Source organism: Rhagoletis zephyria, unplaced genomic scaffold (assembly GCF_001687245.7).
Source record: "Rhagoletis zephyria isolate East Lansing unplaced genomic scaffold, Rhagoletis_zephyria_1.1 Rzeph_scaffold_08690, whole genome shotgun sequence".
In the NCBI taxonomy this organism is placed as follows: Eukaryota; Metazoa; Arthropoda; class Insecta; order Diptera; family Tephritidae; genus Rhagoletis; species Rhagoletis zephyria.
This window is the reverse complement of record NW_016165770.1, coordinates 714-19,010: the sequence shown is the minus strand read 5'-3', so window position 1 is coordinate 19,010 and position 18,297 is coordinate 714. Positions and strand designations below refer to the sequence as shown.

Sequence of the window (18,297 nt, the reverse complement as noted above, 5' to 3'; positions counted from 1 at the left end):
GCACTGATTTCTAGCCAACTGACACAGGGACGGGCGCCGGCAAGTCAGAGCATAATGAGCGCTCTTAGCATTGTCATTGACTTAAGTGCTTCAAAATGGTCATTCTAACCGAGTTATTGCATCAGCAGTATTTACAGTTATTTAACGATATTTAAAAAGTAGCGATGATTTCACATTCGAGGGCGCGTCGATGGCAATATCGAACAATTTTATTTCTGCTACTTTTTTAACAAAGCATATAATATAAACCTAAGGTGATGGATGACTAAAAAGCTAAGAATTTTTCCTAACGCAATTACTTTAATGTGATTAAACAGTGATGACAGCGTTGTTGTATGGTGGTGGAGCACAGTTATTTTCGCGCAATAGCCGCTATTAGTTATCTATGTATATAAGTGCAATATGTACTTATGTACAAGTATATGCGTAAGTATATGCATACACAGATAAAATTCTTTAACGGAAATATTTAAGAATTCGCACAAAAGATTTGATTGAAATTCTTAGTGCTAAAAAAATTGGCGATAAAAATAAGGAATTTTCGAAATTTGTTTGTTTTTTACATATGTACATATAAATAGTTAGAAAAGTTTTCAATGAAGTGCTTTTGCTTGAAGTAGGCTGCAACGGACACTTAATTTTAAAAAGCTGCTAAACTCTTAGCAATATCAACATGAAAGCATTAGAATACCAAAAATGTTCAAGTGTACAGTCGAACTTTGCGCCTTGAACTTTGGACAGAGTTAAACAATTTACCTCGTATACATATGTATGTATGTATGTGCAATGTTTTTATCATAACTTTATGCATACATACATACATATGTAGATACATAGTAGATATGCGCATTAGGGTGGTCTAAAGAAAGTAAAGTCTCTCCCCGAAAAAAATATTTAGAGGTCGCTTAATGTTTCGCCTGTATTTTATATGGGGGAAAAACAATTTTCGGTAGAAATGGTTAAGAATCCTCGAAAATCTATATTTTTGAATCGGCAAACCCTGTTTCTCTTCAAGAATCGTTCATATTAAAAAATGGTTTGATAAAATAGATTTTGAAGAATTGTATATCATTTCTAAGAAAAATAGTTCTTTTCTCCCATATACAAATATGTGCTCTTCTCACATGCATTTTTGGATCACCCTAATGCACATAGATATTATGCTTATGTTAGTCTCGTGTACATTGACGCCACAGTGGGGCATCAAAGCAAAACGACAATGGCAATTAAAAAAAAAATGTCGAATGCATGCAAGGTGATGCTGTCAGTAGCATATACATATGTACGCATGTACATATATACACATACATATACTTTAATAAAAAGAATATAAACTACAGTATAACAATCTAATAGATACGCTAGCCGTGGAACAACGAAACGGCAAAAAATGCAAAATGAACACATAAGAAATGTTTGAAACTGTTATCTTCATTTATAAATTGTAGCTAGAGGGTATTTGATAAGTTTATCATACATATGTATGTATGTATGTATCTATGGAAAATTATGTTGCCATTGGTCGGTTTCACATTGGAACATTTCTGCCACCAGAACAACTCTGTTTATTGGCAAGCGAAGCAGTGCGGTGAGGTAGTTTCTTAAAAAGTTGTTCCAGCTTCTAACCCCGCATTCAAGTGGCAGTTCTGCTGCAGCACACTAACACATGCGCAACTATGAAAATGCCGCTACACTCAAACGTCCTATAGGTACACATTTTGTTCTGCTAGTTTCGAGTGTGAAACCGTGAGAATAATTGTTCGGGCATTCTAGTGTGAAACAGCCCATTCTGACCCAATACGATACCCGAAATGTAATCGAAAAAATCTCACTAGTCTCTGAGCATTGACTGAACTGCCAAAATATATTCATAAATAGCATAGACATAGAACCTCTGCCCTCGAATATCAAAAAGCTGGGTTCAAACAAAGGCATAAAGATAAGTAGTTAGTGGTACGTCCTACCACTAGGTAGATACCAAATTACATTTCTAGTTCAATTTTTCTAACAGCGATCGCTCCTCGGCAAGAAACAGCAAACCGCCGAGTCTACTTAGGTTATAGCATTCCCACGGCAGATTCATTCGTACCTCTTATTAATTGGCTAACCAATTAGAAACCGAATCACTTAAATCGCCATAGAAATTTTTGAGAACGAATGACCTCGTTGGTATGTAATTCATGCGAATAACGAACAAATCCCCAGTCAGTCATATCAAATCAAAAAATAATAGGGACACGACATTTTGACCAGTTTTGTCTATTTTTATTTTGTTTAATGTTTATAATTTGTTTCTAACAAAAAACCATTTAGGACCAAATTTCAAACTTTGGAAGACAATTTAGTAAAGTTCAAAAAATTGTAACAATCTTTTTATTTAGATTTTTTGGAAAAATTCTAAGTATGCAATTTTATATTTGTAGCTAGTTTTTAAATTCTAGCTTAATAAAGTGCAAGTTTCAAGTGGCCTAGAATTCGCGTTGGTTTTTGAAATTTATTTTTGCCGATGGTGTTATTCTCTTCCATACCAAAATAATTGTCGAACATATTTTGTATTAAAGAAACTGCTTGACACAGTCAGCAAAAAAAAAAAATCAATAATCTACGCGATTTCTTAGCCACTTGCAACTTGAACTTTGTATAAAATTACAAAACTGCATACTAGAATTTTTCTAAAAATTCTTAATAAAAATGTTGTTGAATTCTTCTACAAAGTTTGAAATTTAGCCTTATATTGTTTTTGTTAGATGAGCTACATTTTCATAAAAAAAAAAAATATTAAGCTACCAAGTTGCTCGAAGGAAGGAAGAGAATAAAAAAATTTTAGCAAAGATAGAGAAGAATTGAAGGAAAACAACTTAGCATAAAAATTGCTGCGCCAAACAGTTTTTTTTTTTTTTTGTATTAGAAAATTTGATAATAAATTTACTATGCGGTTTGTACTGTCAAATTTACCAGATACTAGTTGTTACATTGCTTTCGCTTTTTTTTATGTTTTTTGGCTCTCCATTAGTTCTGTATTGCCAGCGGAATTATGTACATATATTTATTTTTTAATTATAAAACAGCATTAACATTTTTACGTTCCCGACGTTCTTCAGCCACAGCTGCTCATTAACTTGCTTTTGAATCGGGTATATAATACAAATAAATTTGAAATTTAACTGCTGCTTAACTCAGAACTCAATAATTTGTTGTTAGCAAAATATTTATAAAAAAAAACTTTCCACTTTAGTTAGTTAGTTGACCAGTGGGTAGTAGATGTTTTATAACATATGTATGTAAATATGTAGTAAATTAAAAAACCTACTAAACGTTTCTATTACTACAACAATATGTTCATATATATGTATGTACATGCTTATGTACATATGTATGTTAATCAAAAAGGAATGAAAGTTGCCGATTGGTTAGGGGTGCGTACTACTACTCGTTAGAGCCTATGTGTGTGTGTGTATGTATGTATGTACGTACGTTCGAACCCTGGTCCAAGAAAAGTTTTTTCTGACACCGGTCGACCCTCGAGCGTATTTATGCCTTGAAAAAGCTTCTTATGAAACCAACCATTCGGAGGCGGCTTTAATGGTACTTCCGCCATTTTGTGTAACAACATCAAGACGCATACCACAAATTGGAGAAGCTCGATCAAACACTTGATAAAAATGTTAGCGCCAAATATTTATTTTAATAACATTTGAATCTGAAAAACTGTACGAGTATCAAATATTTTTATATTAACGTTTTGAAGGTCTGTCATAGGTTAATTGGAATTACTCACAAAGCTCGGCAATGCAAATAAATTTCAATACGAAAATGCTGTCACATGTCATTCATGATACATATGAGTATGTATATGTATTTGTAAAAAGCCCTATACGAAAATCCAAAATAGTGCAATGAGTAAAAAGTCATCGCGCATATTTGCCACAGCTGGTGTCTGTATAGATTTGGCAGCACTGGAACTATGCATGCATAGCTTTTTTGTTTTGTATGTTATTCAACAGCTGGCCGTTTGTGCTTCAGGTCACGAAAATTGTGTCAAGTTTAAGGTGGCGATACAATAGAACGTCAGGGCCTAAGCGGGTTTAAGAAATTCCACGAAAGAAATTTTGATATCCAAAATGTTGGGCGGTCAGGATAGCCCACCGGGGTTGAAAAACATCCAAAAGTCAGTCAAATAAGTTCCACAATTGTTCTACGTACAAAATAAAGATATTCAAAATTTTAAACAAATTTTTATGGATTTGAAAAACTTAATTTTTTTTATTCCAAAAATCTGACAAAATTTTACATAAACCCTAAAAAAAAAATTAAAAAAGTCGAGTTATAGTCGGTCAAAGGCAAAATGTTTATATTTTATTATTTGACGTTTTATTTTTTACCTTCCTTTTATTAGCTCGGAATGTAACTATGTAATATTGATGCGCCTAAAAGATGCAGCGATTTCTATTCTCAAGTTACATACCTGATGACAGTACGAATGGCAATTAGATATAATACGGAGGTTTTAGTTTTTTAAACTATAATTTTATTATGCATACTAACAGGGCTATGAAAATGCTACTTTTTTTAATTTAATTTTTGTATAATAATGTGCAAATTTCGCATAGGTATAAAATAAAATTCTGAAAATTTTTTATATGGAAAAAATGCGTAGGATAGTCAGCAAAAAAAAATCTCAAAAATCAACGCGATTTAATGGGCTATAAACCCCGCATACCTGAATTCTTTTTAGAAATTCGTATTAAAAAGTTCGCGATTTTGCTGAAACTTTGCAGATTTTTCTTAATTTTTGAACACAGTATCATTCTTGGATTTAAACGGAGTTTGCTAAAATATAAGCCATATTTTAATACAAAATTAACAAAATTTTTTTTGGTTTTTTGGGAGTAACTGTATGTAGGAGCTGCCATACAAATTTGTTTATTCAATTTTTCTGTCAAACGCACGCATGCGTATACGCATGCTATGGAGATCCGCCTTTAGGTGTTTTTTTTTCACTTGCACAGAAAAAAAATTAAAACAATATGCACACTGGGCACATACATACATATGTATGTATGTATATAAATAAATAAATTACAAGCACAGCTACTATACTATCTAAACATGCGCCTAAAGGTTTCTAGGAAATAAAATGGTAGATATTTGTGTGAAAGTTCAATGCTTCCGCTATGCGTTCGGTTTTTCTTCAACATTGCTTGAGTTCACTGAATTCCTTTTTGCATTGAAAAACTTTGTATACCCGCGCGTTTGACACCGTTTTTTTTTTTTTATTTTTTCAACTTCTCAACTTATTTAACATGAATCTGCTTTGTATATGTATGTATGTACGTATGTAGATAACATACCCTTGTGGTCAGCTGATTAAGGGCCAGTTTTTGGGTGCTTGGCTGGAGTTTAAACTTAGTTTAAACGCTCGAGTTGGCTGGTTAAACTTAGCCAATCAAATTTCAGCCAGTTTTGGCTGTTTTTGTTTTGTTTACTTAATGTTTATTATTTTTTTTATGTTTCATACTTTGCACAAAATTTATTTTTTTGCTGACGGTGCAGGCATTTTGTTTCATATAAAAGAGCATACAAAAAAAAAATATTAAAAATCAACGCTGTTTTCTAGCGTCTTGAAACTTGCACTTTATCTGCATAATTTTTCTATAAATTCTGAATAAAAAGTTTGAAAACTTTGGGCTTAATTAGTAGTTTCTTGAATTTTTGTCCAAAGTTTGAAATATGGATTTATAAAGTGAAATATGGATTTATAATGTGCTAGACTTTCACAAAAAAAATAATATAATAATCATTAAATAAACAAAAGAGAAATAGCAAAAACTTCTCAAAATGTCACTTAACTTAATCAGCTAACAACAAGTGTACGCATGTACATTTACAAGTGTCTACAATGTGTGTATGGATGGATGCACTTCAACTATGCTACTTACAGTATGCAAGCTGATGCATAAGAAAAAGAAAATAGACATAGTACATGGTGACTGCGAATTTATTTCCAAGTGCAATTTCAATGCCATTTTTGAATTAACGTGGACACTGAGAGGAGCCTGGCAGCCATTGTACCAATTAACATAAAGCGTACAAGCATACATATGTACGCTCATATGTACGTAAGAATATAGACGAGATAATATGGCAAAACCCGGCAATATGGTTCCAAAAAAAATTAAGGTATGTATGTATGTATGTAGAAGAGCGATACATACATTCTAAAGTTCTATGCTTACACAATTACTCATTTCCCCATATTCACATGTAACAACCCTACATTTTCTCCAACCTAGGGAAATTTGTTACGCATTAAATGTGTAAGCTTATAAAACTTCGATCTTCGATGGCAAAAAAAAAGCAGCCAGATAAAAATAATATTTTTCCAAAAAAAGATATGAAATTGTTCTAAAATTCCACCATCACTAGAGACGTAAAAAAAACAAATAGAAATATATTTAAATCACGTGCGCATAAATTTAAATGTTTTCAAGTAGAAATTAATGTAGATATCTGACTTTTGTTCCCTAAGCCGACGACAACACTATTACTGCCTTAATAAAATTTCGTAAAATAAAAACTTTTACGTAGCCGCTACGCCCATTACGTTGCTAAATGCTCTTCACTCGCCAGCTACTGATAGAAGTGGGGAAAAGTCGTAAAACGTGTACATACATACACATATGTACATATGTATTCTTAAGTTAGTGGGTCAAATTGGCAACAAACAGGAAGTTCCAGTGAAAGGCGGTGCATGAATTGCGTAAAACCAGTTGTCAGGCGAACAATTGCAGTCAAACACAGCAGACTCTCGAAGAAAAGTTCATAAAGGTGAAGAAGATTTTTTAACACATTTGCAAAACTGTCAGGTTTGTCCAGAATCTAAACAAAAACAAATAAAAACATATTGCAAAAAAAAACAATTCGAAGATATAAACTTGTTTTGGGGCAAAATAACAAACGGGTAAAATACTTGTGACAAATATTAGTGTTGCTTAGATCTGATTCTGTCATATACGCTGCATAGATTTCGAAATTAACTAAATTAAAACCAAAACTATAATAAAGTGAATAAATGTTGCCTTCTTAGAGATAATCATATTTGATACTCCCAATAATTTATAAATTTTGAAGCGACTCATTGAAGCTCATTTACTAAAAAGACTGTAACCACCCCTCATATATGTATGTATGTTTGTACATAGAATGTACAAGCCCAGACCCGGAAGCTTAAATGACGACAACATTTATTAGAACAATTTGACCCTGGACTTGCAATTTGATAAACGAATTACAAAAATAAGGAGTTAGTACAATATTTGAGCGATTAGGTCAGAATTTTGCTGTTTACTGGTTCATCGAGTATAATACTGAGCTTACAACCAGTCTGGCGACAGCTTAGTTGATTCGAAGTGATGAAAACCGCGCGTCTACAAGCGCGTACAACTTACAAGCACTCATGAGTAAATATGTATAAATAGAATAAGTTTGTACTTACAACAGATGTATGTATGTATGCAAGTACATATTTATGTACATACTTTGGTGGAAAAAAATAATATAAACGAGACAATGAGAGTTTAGTTACGTCAGCTAAATATGTTTCTTTGAACACATGATTTGGTTATAGTTACATTTAGAGATGGGCACAGGCCTGTTTTTTTTAATTTAATTTTTTTTTTATTTTTATATATATGTATATATATTTTTTTAATAGTTTTCTTCGTGCATTAACCAAAGCCATGTAAAACAAACTTTCAAACTTTATGCAGAATTTAATAAAAAAATTAAACCTGAATTTTTCGAAATTTTTTTTGTGTATACAATTAGTGGGCTTATATAATTTTAGTACAATTGGCGCAAGTTTTAAGCGGCTAAAAACCGCATTGATTTTTGATGATTTTTCTGCAAATTTTTTTCCATATAAACAAACATGACTTTCTTGTGGAAGAAAATGCGCAAGACCGGTTGCAAAAAAAAAATAAAATTAAAAAATCAACGCCAGGTTTAATAAAGAAGTACGATTAAAAAGTTCGAAATTTCGATAAAAATTTTTTTATTTTTTCTAAATTCTGTGTAAAATTTGATTTATGTATATGTGGTTTTGGTTAAGGCAATAATAATAATAATGGTAATAAAAAAATTAGCTTGAAAAGCATTGTAAATATTAAAGAAAAGCTTGTAAAAAACGCCATTCATCCAGTTTTGACCGCCATACAGTTACCCAATCTTGTGTTGAGTGAAATAATTTAGCTGACTCTTTTCTCTGTGCACTAGAATTTAATGGGCAATAAAACTGCATACCTTTTGTAAAAATCTTGAGTAAAAAGTTGGATATTTTGTTGAATTTTTATCATTTTTGTACAAAGTTTTAAATGTGCATTCATATAGCGTTTGTTATATAATGAGCTAGACATTTATAAAAAAAAATAATATATATATGTGGGGAGTTGTAATTCGATGAAATCCATCATATCAAAGGAAAAAGTGAATTTTGAATTTTTAAATGTGCATTCATATAGCGTTTGTTATATAATGAGCTAGACATTTATAAAAAAAAAATATATATATATGTGGGGAGTTGTTCGATGAAATCCATCATATCAAGGAAAACGTGAATTTTGAATTTTTTATAAGTTACGACTTTTTGCATTTCAGCGACGATGTTTGTTACGTCTTTTTGCACTTCAGGTGATGCTATATACATACATACATACTTATGTATGAGTACATCTACATAGCATTGCAGGGAGTAGTATGATTAAATATACATATATGGCACATTAACTATTTTATGTTCTTATTCACAATGTGGTTTTTCTTGCCCAACAAGAACTTAAAAAAGTGTGTCGTGTTTTAATAAACAGTAATGTAAAACCATATTCCCGTGAAACTTTGCCACACTGTAAGCCTACAGCTATAAGAAGTTCATTATCACAGCTGAATTTAATTTTGTCCAAACTAAGGGTGAATACGAAACTTAAACGATTGGCAAAAGAACATTATTCGTAATTTAAAAGCACAGCACACGAATTACAATCCATCATTTACGAAATGAATGAATGAGTATCAAAAACCAAGCAGTCAAAGGTGTTATAGATCGCTCATCTTAAACAAACCCACCACTGATCACCTGAGTGTCTGACCACATAAACACAATCTTTTTGCATACATACTTACAATTAATTAAAACCTTTTGAACGTTCTACCAACCACATACAGTCAAAATTCGCGTGCTTACTGCTTAAAGCCGTTATAAGTTGAAGAAAAGGTGAACTCCACCGCCGGTACCAGCACGAAATCAGAACAGTAACACCTTCGACAAAACACCGAACAACTAAACGACTTAAGTAAGCGATCGAGCAAGCGTCTATCATACACGTAAGCAAGTTTTCCGCTGACTGAATAGCAAAATTTCATATACTAAATTAAGAGACAACACTTGCTTGTGCCAATTCCAAGTGTTTAGCTGTGCTAGTGTAGTGGTAGTAGCGTTAATGGTAGCGGTGTTGACGTTATAAATAAAGGCAGTTATAATGCAGTAACTACAAAAAAAAAATAAAAAAAAAGAGTAAAGCCTTTGCGACGATAACAATGAATTTAAGATAGCAGGAAATAGCGCCACTACTAGAGATATGCGATATGGTGAGCATATCAATGGCACTGCCGCCGATATTGTGGTGGGTGCATGTCTCACTACTACTATGTATAAACATTAGACCGTTCCGGAAAAAAGTGAATCTAAAGTATTTTTTCAAGGCAGTTTCGAAAAAAAAAAAACAATTTTTTTGCCGAACGTAGGGGTCACCTTTTAACCTTTTTCGTCATATCTTCGTCATTTACAGTCGGATCTTAAAGTATGATATATCGATGCTCTTATCCCGATGAGACAATTCAAAAGTTCTTTGACCTCAAGTACGACGTTCTAGTACTTCCTACCAGATGTCACCCTAACCTATTTATCTCTCTAACGTACCACCTGAATAATAATAATAACAGATTGGCGCTTACACATATCGAGCCCTAACCGCCAAAATAACGTAAGCGACATTTTTTTTCAAAATTTTCTTTTTGATGCAGAAATGCGTCTAGATGCTCTAGGAATATTTCTGCATCAAAAATAAAATTTTGAAAAAAATGTAGCTTACGTTATTTTGGCGGTTGAGGCTCGATATGTTAGTGTTTGGCCGAGCTTCTCCTCCGATTTGTGGCGTAAGCCTTGATGTCACACAAACTGGAGGGACCTACAGTTTTACGCCGACTCCGAACGGCGATTGTATTTTTATGAGAAGCTGTTTTTCATGGCAAGGAATCCACTCGGAAGTCTGCCATTGCCTGCCGATGGACGACCACTGTTAAGAAAAAAACCTTTTTTCTACATTTTTTGCGATGTTGCTTTCACCAGGACTCGTCTTTCGTAGAAACGAAAACGCCATAAGACTTAGTGGTTACGGCGATTTACTTTTTTTGTTTGCTTGTGGTGGTACGGTCTAATGTACAAGTACATACATATATATGTTTGTATATGTCATCATGTACATACTGGCATACATTTGTATAGATAAATAAATTTGAAGTATGTACATATGTATGTAGTAGTCCAACGTATTAGTGGTGTCCAACCGGTAGATCGCGAGCTACTAGGCGCCCGCCAATAGCCAATTGTAAATGTAATGCAAAACTAAATAAGCGCAATAAAATTTTTCAGAAATTATGACTGCAATCTCAGCGTTTGTGGAGAAAATCGACATATGAGAGGCTGTTGGTAGAGAGAACCTTTCAGCTTTTCCCTTCGTTTGCTCTTCTTTAAATAATTTTTTTTTAATAAATAAAGGATTTTAAAGGGATAAATCTGTGGTCATAAGCAATAACCGCCTAAGTCGACTTTCAGGTTTTTCGACTTAGGCGGTTATTGCTTATGGCCACAGAAATTAAGATTGGAATTAATTTCCGCCGGGATTGCAAATTTTATTATACACATTTGAAGACTTCCACCAAAATATTTCCGAAAAATATTAAGCTTTGCGGGAGTTGGACCGATTTGAAAATACCTCCAAAAATGGAGTTTTTATGAATGAAAAGAGTTTCTTAAAGATTTTTTTTTTTTTTTTTTTAAACCCTTCAGATGTCAAAACAGATTAAGTTTAAAAAATCTTAAATCTTAAAAAATCTGCAGACTAAATCATGTAAACCGGACTGCTATTGCAACAGACTAAAAGTTGACAAGAATTGGCTGTGAAATATAATGGCAAATTTACAAACATGCAGGGTTCATTGAACAGAAGCCCAGTAAGAAAAAAAGAAGTTGCCGAACTGAAGCGCACAAATGTTGAGAAATTCATTGAAATTCGAGAGCGCTAAAGTTGCCAAAAAAATTTAGCATTAAGCCGTGAACTATTTTTCGGTTTTGAAACATCGCTGAGATAAATACATATGTATGTATGTACATTAGGGTGGTCCTTAGATATAGGCAGCAAATTGTTATACATATCAGATTTCCTAGGCCCCAACCCCTACGTCGATTATACTATAGTCGAAGACATAACGAATAAATTTGGACCACGATTGGAGACCGTTAAGGCGTGACGCACAGGGGGCAAAGTTCAGATTCCTCTATGGAGACTCACAAAAATTAAATTATTTTTTTTTTCATCTGACACCCAAAATCGATCCTTCTTTAGTCGAAGATATCACATATAAATTTTGGCCCAGATTGGAGTCGGTTAAGGCCAAATCTTATATGTGTATCTTCCACTTTAGTAGTATCGAAAAAAATATTTTTAATTTTTTGAGTCTCCGTAAAGGTATCCCTTTAGGCCTTTGGCCCCTTTGCGACACACTTTACCGATTGAGGGGGTGTGGCTGGAAAAAATCGTTCATTTGATTTTTTAAGGACCACCCTAATGCACATGCATACATAACAAGAACAACAACCGCACCTCCCCACTAAATTCAAAAAAACGTGATAATTACCCAGATACGATATTTGTCGCGACACAACTTAACAATAGGCAACTTTGCGTCGCCGCTTTCAGGTTCTTACTTCATGCGGTTGTTGGAAATCATCATTAAATACAAACATACACACATACATACATAAATATGTTATCAAAAATAGCAACAATAATTTTCGGTGATAAAAATTAGGTAAAATTTCTATACACACAACTGAAGCGATAACTTACTTACAGACAGTTCAAATGGCCTGGAGGAATGCGAATTAAGTGACCCTTCTTATTGGTTTTCTCTAAATATCACAGAAACTTTCAACGGAGTTTTATACAATTTTTAAAAGCGCTAAATAATTTCAAAAGAAAAAAAAGTAATTTAAATTTTCATTCACATTGCTGCAAATGTGAGCATTTTCGCGTTTTGAAAAAATTCACAGCAAAACACCACTATGGCCACCACGCGTCACAATAAACCGAACTTCACCGCATCGCGTCGTGACTTTCAATGCAACACAGCACTAATTCGCTCTCTCCGCGGTCGCGTTGAAGTGTCAGTTCCGGTTGAGCTTAGCAACTGCCGATTTTCTACGCGCATGGAAGTGCATATTTACAATTAATTAGCGCTTAACGACCACTATATGTTTACCGAGCAGCTAGATATTCATTCAAACTCTCACAGGCACTTAGCCAATACTATTTATGTATGTAAAAAAAAAATAAAAAAAAATCAAACAATGCTTTGGAAAAAAAGTTTAACTAAATTTGCAAATATGCGTTAATTGCAATTCATAAAGTAGAAAAATTACAAACTTAAAAAAGCTGAGATCTTGAACCCGCAGAGCTGAGCGTGCAAAGATCTCCGTGGTTTGTATAGTTGCCAGCGAGCAGTGGGTAGATACTTTGAAGCGCACGCTAGGCACAGGAGTAACGTTGTGCCACTGCCGCTGTTCATGGCGCAACACCACCAGCCGAGGTGGTTTTGCTCGCCAGCCAACTTATCTGGCAGCCAGTCACCCGCACCAGCCCCCCCGCTGGCTGCTAGCTGCTTCCTGTCTTCTTTCACTTTCTCAACAAGTGACTGCAACGACGCGTCACGCGACAACTTTCGACGAAAGAATCGCACAAAGCAAAATGCAAAAATTCAAAATAACGAACGACACAAATAAATATTCAAATTTTTGCACTTGCCAAATATATATATGTAAGTCGCGTTGTAAAAAAGTGGCCGTAATCGCATTTCATGCAAATATCTTTATGTATATCTTTGCACACAGTTGATTTTTCAACAATATTCGGAGTTATAGAAACACAAAATTGAACATAAACACTCACATACAAATAAAATACATAGGCACAACACCACAGCAATGTAAGGAAAGTATTGCACTGTGTGGAAAAACGGCGACGAACGCAAATAACGAGAACGTGAACACAAAACTCGATCTACAATATAAACTGCTCGATTCGAAAGTCAAATGCAAAATGATGATGATGATTCGAAAAATTACATGGAAGCGAGTGCTCCCCCACCAGAGAGCGTGTGTGGAACGCCGCACGCACGTCAGTCATTCAACAGGCGACGACGCAACACTCTCATGTACACATTCGTTCAACAAAAAAAAACAAAAAAAAACAAGAAAAGAAAAGTCTGCAAAAGTATAGGCATAGACAAGTTAATGCCGTACCGTATCGGGGCGGAGGAGCAGCTGCCAACGCCGTCACTTCAACGAGTGCCAGCAAGCAAGTCGATAAACTGAGTAAGCGATGAGCCACCTTCCATTTCCATTGGAACGATGACGTTCAGTACTCTCACAGTGGCATTGTCCAGTTGCTCAACCACTTTTGAGTCGCACTCACAGCTTACAACTCACAAGTGGATGCATAGATGCGTACATATACATATATGTATGTATGTATGTATGTATGTATTAACGACCCAGCCCTACCAAGATTCAAGCTATTAAATGAGCTCGTAAGCTGGCTATCAGAGTGCTGGTTGTTGGTGCGGCGGTTGGTTCATCTGTCCTTAACCGACATGCTAAAACAGCGAAAAGCAATCTTCAGCTTCATACTTACGTATCTGCGAATACATCGACGATCGTCATATTTGCACTAACACACCTAAGTGGTCTACGCCAGTGGTGGAAAGTCTTGTGGTTGTGATAAAGTTTCATTTCAAAATGTTATTGAGAATAACACTCGCTTACTCAGGTGATCGTGTTAGCATACAGTGAAGTTTTTTTCGTTCGATTCCATGGGCGTTTGCAGAGCGGCTCTAAAAGTTCTCACAAGTACCACAACAGAGCGCCATTTTGGTTCAGCATACAAATCATTCGACTAAGCAATGCGAAAAAGCCGTTTCATATGAATGAAATGTGCCCATAATTTTAAAGTAAATCATCTTTTACTGCATATGAGCAAAAATCCCACGAGTTGTTTTTGTTTTAGTGTCACTCCCTTCGCTCGGCAAAAAAAAGCTAAAGCATTCTTCTTGCAATTATTTCAATCAATAAAGTTCCAGAAATAAGTACAATAAAAAATATATCGCGTATTTGAACAATTTTACCCTTAAAATGTTTATTTAGGCGAAAAGGTACCGAAATTACTCTATTTTTATTGTCACTCGAAAAAATCATAATTGTTTTTTTTTTTTAATAACTTTGGTAAGTTTTCAAATGGAATATTCATGTTTTAGGCATCAAATACAACATATCTGTGAAGTTTAAAGAGTGCAGAGAGAGAGAATATCTGTCGCAGCTATTTTGAATTTTTTAAATTTTACAATTTTTTAATTTTAATAATTTAGGATAATTCAAAATGCTAAGATTAAAGGATGAAAATGTTCTTCTTTCCAAAACGAACGAATAAGACTAGTGCCCGAGATGGCACTTCATTTTCGGTATATCGTCACCTGAAATGTAAAAAGTCGTAACTTATAAAAAATTCAAAATTCACCTTTTGATTACATCGTTAAAAAAAAAAATATTAGTTACGTCTTTTTGCGTTTCAGGTGACGATATGTACAGTATTTACTTCCTCAAAAGGCAGGAGAGAAAATCAAATTTCTCGCTTTCTTGGTGTCATGAATTAATAAATCTTAAAAAAGTTTTGATCATTTATTTATAATATGAGTAGGCCAATCTTCTTTTCCTCTCTGAATGTTGAAAACATCACATGCAGTCATAAACAAAAGAGTGATGGCACAGGGTGTTTCAATAAAAATCTCATTTAGATTCGCCTTCTATTATTCATACAAACAGTACTTAAACCTCTTTTATGTGCATTTTTTTTTTTCTTTTAAGAAGACTACGGACAAATGAAAAAGATTTCTTATATTGCACACATTTATGCATACGGTAAATTTTGATGAAATACATTTAGTTAATAAGTATTCGAAAAAAAAATTTAAAAAAAGGAAACTTCAGTGTAGAGTGGTTGCGTTCTTATAAGCGTTTTTCTTAAATTAGACTGGTTCAGAGAAATCTACTTTTTTTAAATCACTTGTGAAATATTTTCGGGACAGTGAAAAAAGACGTCTGTCAAACGCACCGTCTTTGGGGCCTATTAGGATTTAATATCAAAAAAGGTATTTTGAGAAAAAATTTCAAATGTCAAATTAACAAATATCAATTTAAAGATTTACATTTGGGGTATTTAGTCGTTTGACTGGCTCGGTTTTTTTAAATCTATAGGCGGCTTTTTTGAAGAAGTCTTGTTTTTTTCGAATATCAAATAAACCGGATTTTTGATTGAACAAACCGGTTTTTCATTTCATCAAAATCTTGACCTCTGAATAAAACTTTTAAATTTTATGAAATTCTGCATTTCAAGTCCCTAAATAGTTTCAAAATTATATCCTAGGTTATTTGGAGTATATCATATTTGATTCCGAGCTTCTCTTCGCATTCGTGTTCTGCTTTTTATGGCAGAAGTACACTCGGAGGGCTGCCATTGTCTGCCGAGGGGCGACAGCTGCTGGAAAAAAAACTTCCTGTTGATGTTGCTGCTAGGCACCTCTAAGCACTCGGCTACAGGGGTAAGAGCACTACTCAAAACCGATAAAAGTCAGAAAAAATGTAATAAGGTATTAAAAAATTACCAAACGAGTTTTTTCTGATTTTTATTTGTTTTAATTTTGATATAAGGCTTTTGCTTATGCGGTTAAATTTTGTATTCGGTTTACATCAATAAAATACACAACAGAATAATAATCTTTAACCAGATAACCAGGCAAGTGTGAACAACCTCTATGTAAACTAAAATCAGTTTATCCGGTTTTTTCTTAATTTCAAAATCAGCAACCGTTTTTTTTCAAATTGCAATTTTTCGAATAACATAACCCGAAAGCCGGTTCTGGAAAAAAGACGAATAATCGAGTACCCTAGTATTCGGGGTTAACTGAAATGTGGTGATGCAAGCACGTCAGCAGCTTAGAGTTACAGCTTCTGAAAGTAATTCTATAACTATCAGTAAAGATTGGCAAATTGCAAAAAAAAACACTTTTTGAACCACCCTTTAAAAAAATAAATGAAAAATCGAAGGTTTAACAGGTGGGTTTGTAGACGGCTCGTAATAAACTTCAATCACTCCTAGGCATATGTATGTGTATTTTCATTAATTTCTATATATATAGGTTCTATGTATACATACATATGTTTATTGTACGAGTACCGACGTATGTATGCATGTTAACGATTTCAAATGCAGTGAGTAATTGCAAGACACTTAAGTACACACATTAATGTAGAATGATGTCAGCTGAAAAAATAGTTTTGACAAAAATCTTGCTTCAACTTTTGATAACATTTTCTGAGGAAACATACATACATACACATATAGGTACATATCGTTGATGAAATGTAGAAAGGCCATAACCAAGGTGTATTAAACAAAATGTGATTTGAAACTCAGTGCGGCTCTCTTTTATGGTACTAAAGTGTCAAAAATATTAACAAACGATTCAAAATTCATAAAAAAATTTTTTCAATTTGACTTTATAGGATGGTTCTTATGAGAGCAATGTCGAATTCAATCACACTTTGTTAAATACCATAGTGAAATTATACCAGGTGTAGTAATACGGGCGAGAAAAAAGATTGGCGTCTATCTTATTTGAAAATTTGTTTGAGAAAATTTCTATAAGATAGCCGAATGTCAAGAAAACTAAGAAAATAAAGCGAGAAAGCTCTTTTATCCCTACATCTGGTATAATTTCACCATGGTTAAATATATTTTGGCCCTAACATACAGAACTTATTTTTATTTTTTTTTTTCAGGAGACCCAAAAAACGTATATATATGTACATATATCAAATATAATAAAATTTTTATTGAAAATTATTGATGGAATTTATGTTAAATATTAATACCTAACATAATTTAAAACCACTTTAATTTTTTTATTAATAATGTAGAATTTCTGTCAGCTAGAGCCTTTGTGAATGCGAACTTATGAAATAAATGTTTCAGTTAGGGCTATTTGAATACATGTAATATCCAATATAATATATTATTTTGTTTCCATATCAAGGCAAGGTAGTAGTTTCTTTGGAGTTATTAACTAAACAAGAAAAAAAGAAAGGGATAGTATATAATATCTATATAACTATCGGATGTCTGTAGCTTCCTTGGACCCATGACATCTTTCAGAATGAATTAAAAATTTATTTTCGAGCATTTTTGTCAAACAGAGGGCAACAATCTGGATGGCCCTTGACCAAAAGCATTCCCGTCCTTTGTCTTAGATATGACAGTATACTCCTTACCATTCATCCTATTTTTTGTATTTGTATGATATAAATAAAGATAACTAATCTTTTCCCCAAAAAATGTCCTTAATTGTTTCCCAACTCTCTGAAGCCGACCCGTTTTTTAAGGCGATATCAGCAAAAATAGTTTTGTTTTGAAGCTTAACTTTGAACTAAATTGTCTAAAATTTAGTCTACACAAATTATGGAACCTTCCTTTAACGATAGCAATGCAGTTTTTTAAATCTATGTTTTATTTTTAATCAATAACTGTTACTTTCAAAAACGATATTTTGAAAAAAATCTAAATCAAAGATCTCACTTTGGGAAAGGATTACAAAATGTTATTCTAGTTAAGACTTAATATGTCAATTAGAAAAATATAGTATTTTCGCGCTATGTACTTTTTAACGGAATGTGTGTTGAAATAGCCTATTTACAAGCTTTTATTTACTTCCACCTGTGTAAAAAAACGGGGTAATGTGCACTCCGGAGATGCTTTAGCAGCAAGACATAAGGAGTTTAGGAAATGCCGCTTGGAAAACACTAGAAAAATTTCACCAAAAATGCAATGAAAAAATTTTTTCGCACTTAATTTTTAT

At 33.4% G+C, this 18,297-nt stretch overlaps 1 long non-coding RNA gene across 1 annotated transcript; it reads right to left on the bottom strand.

Annotated features, from left to right (window-relative positions):
* Positions 1-8,238: 8,238 nt before the first annotated feature.
* Positions 8,239-13,425, bottom strand: LOC108375253 (uncharacterized). Its single transcript, XR_001849145.1, has 3 exons — positions 13,281-13,425; positions 12,191-12,294; positions 8,239-8,250 (listed from the first exon to the last, which is right to left on the bottom strand). It is a non-coding gene; the product is annotated as an uncharacterized LOC108375253 (long non-coding RNA).
* Between the last annotated feature and the right edge of the window lie 4,872 nt (positions 13,426-18,297).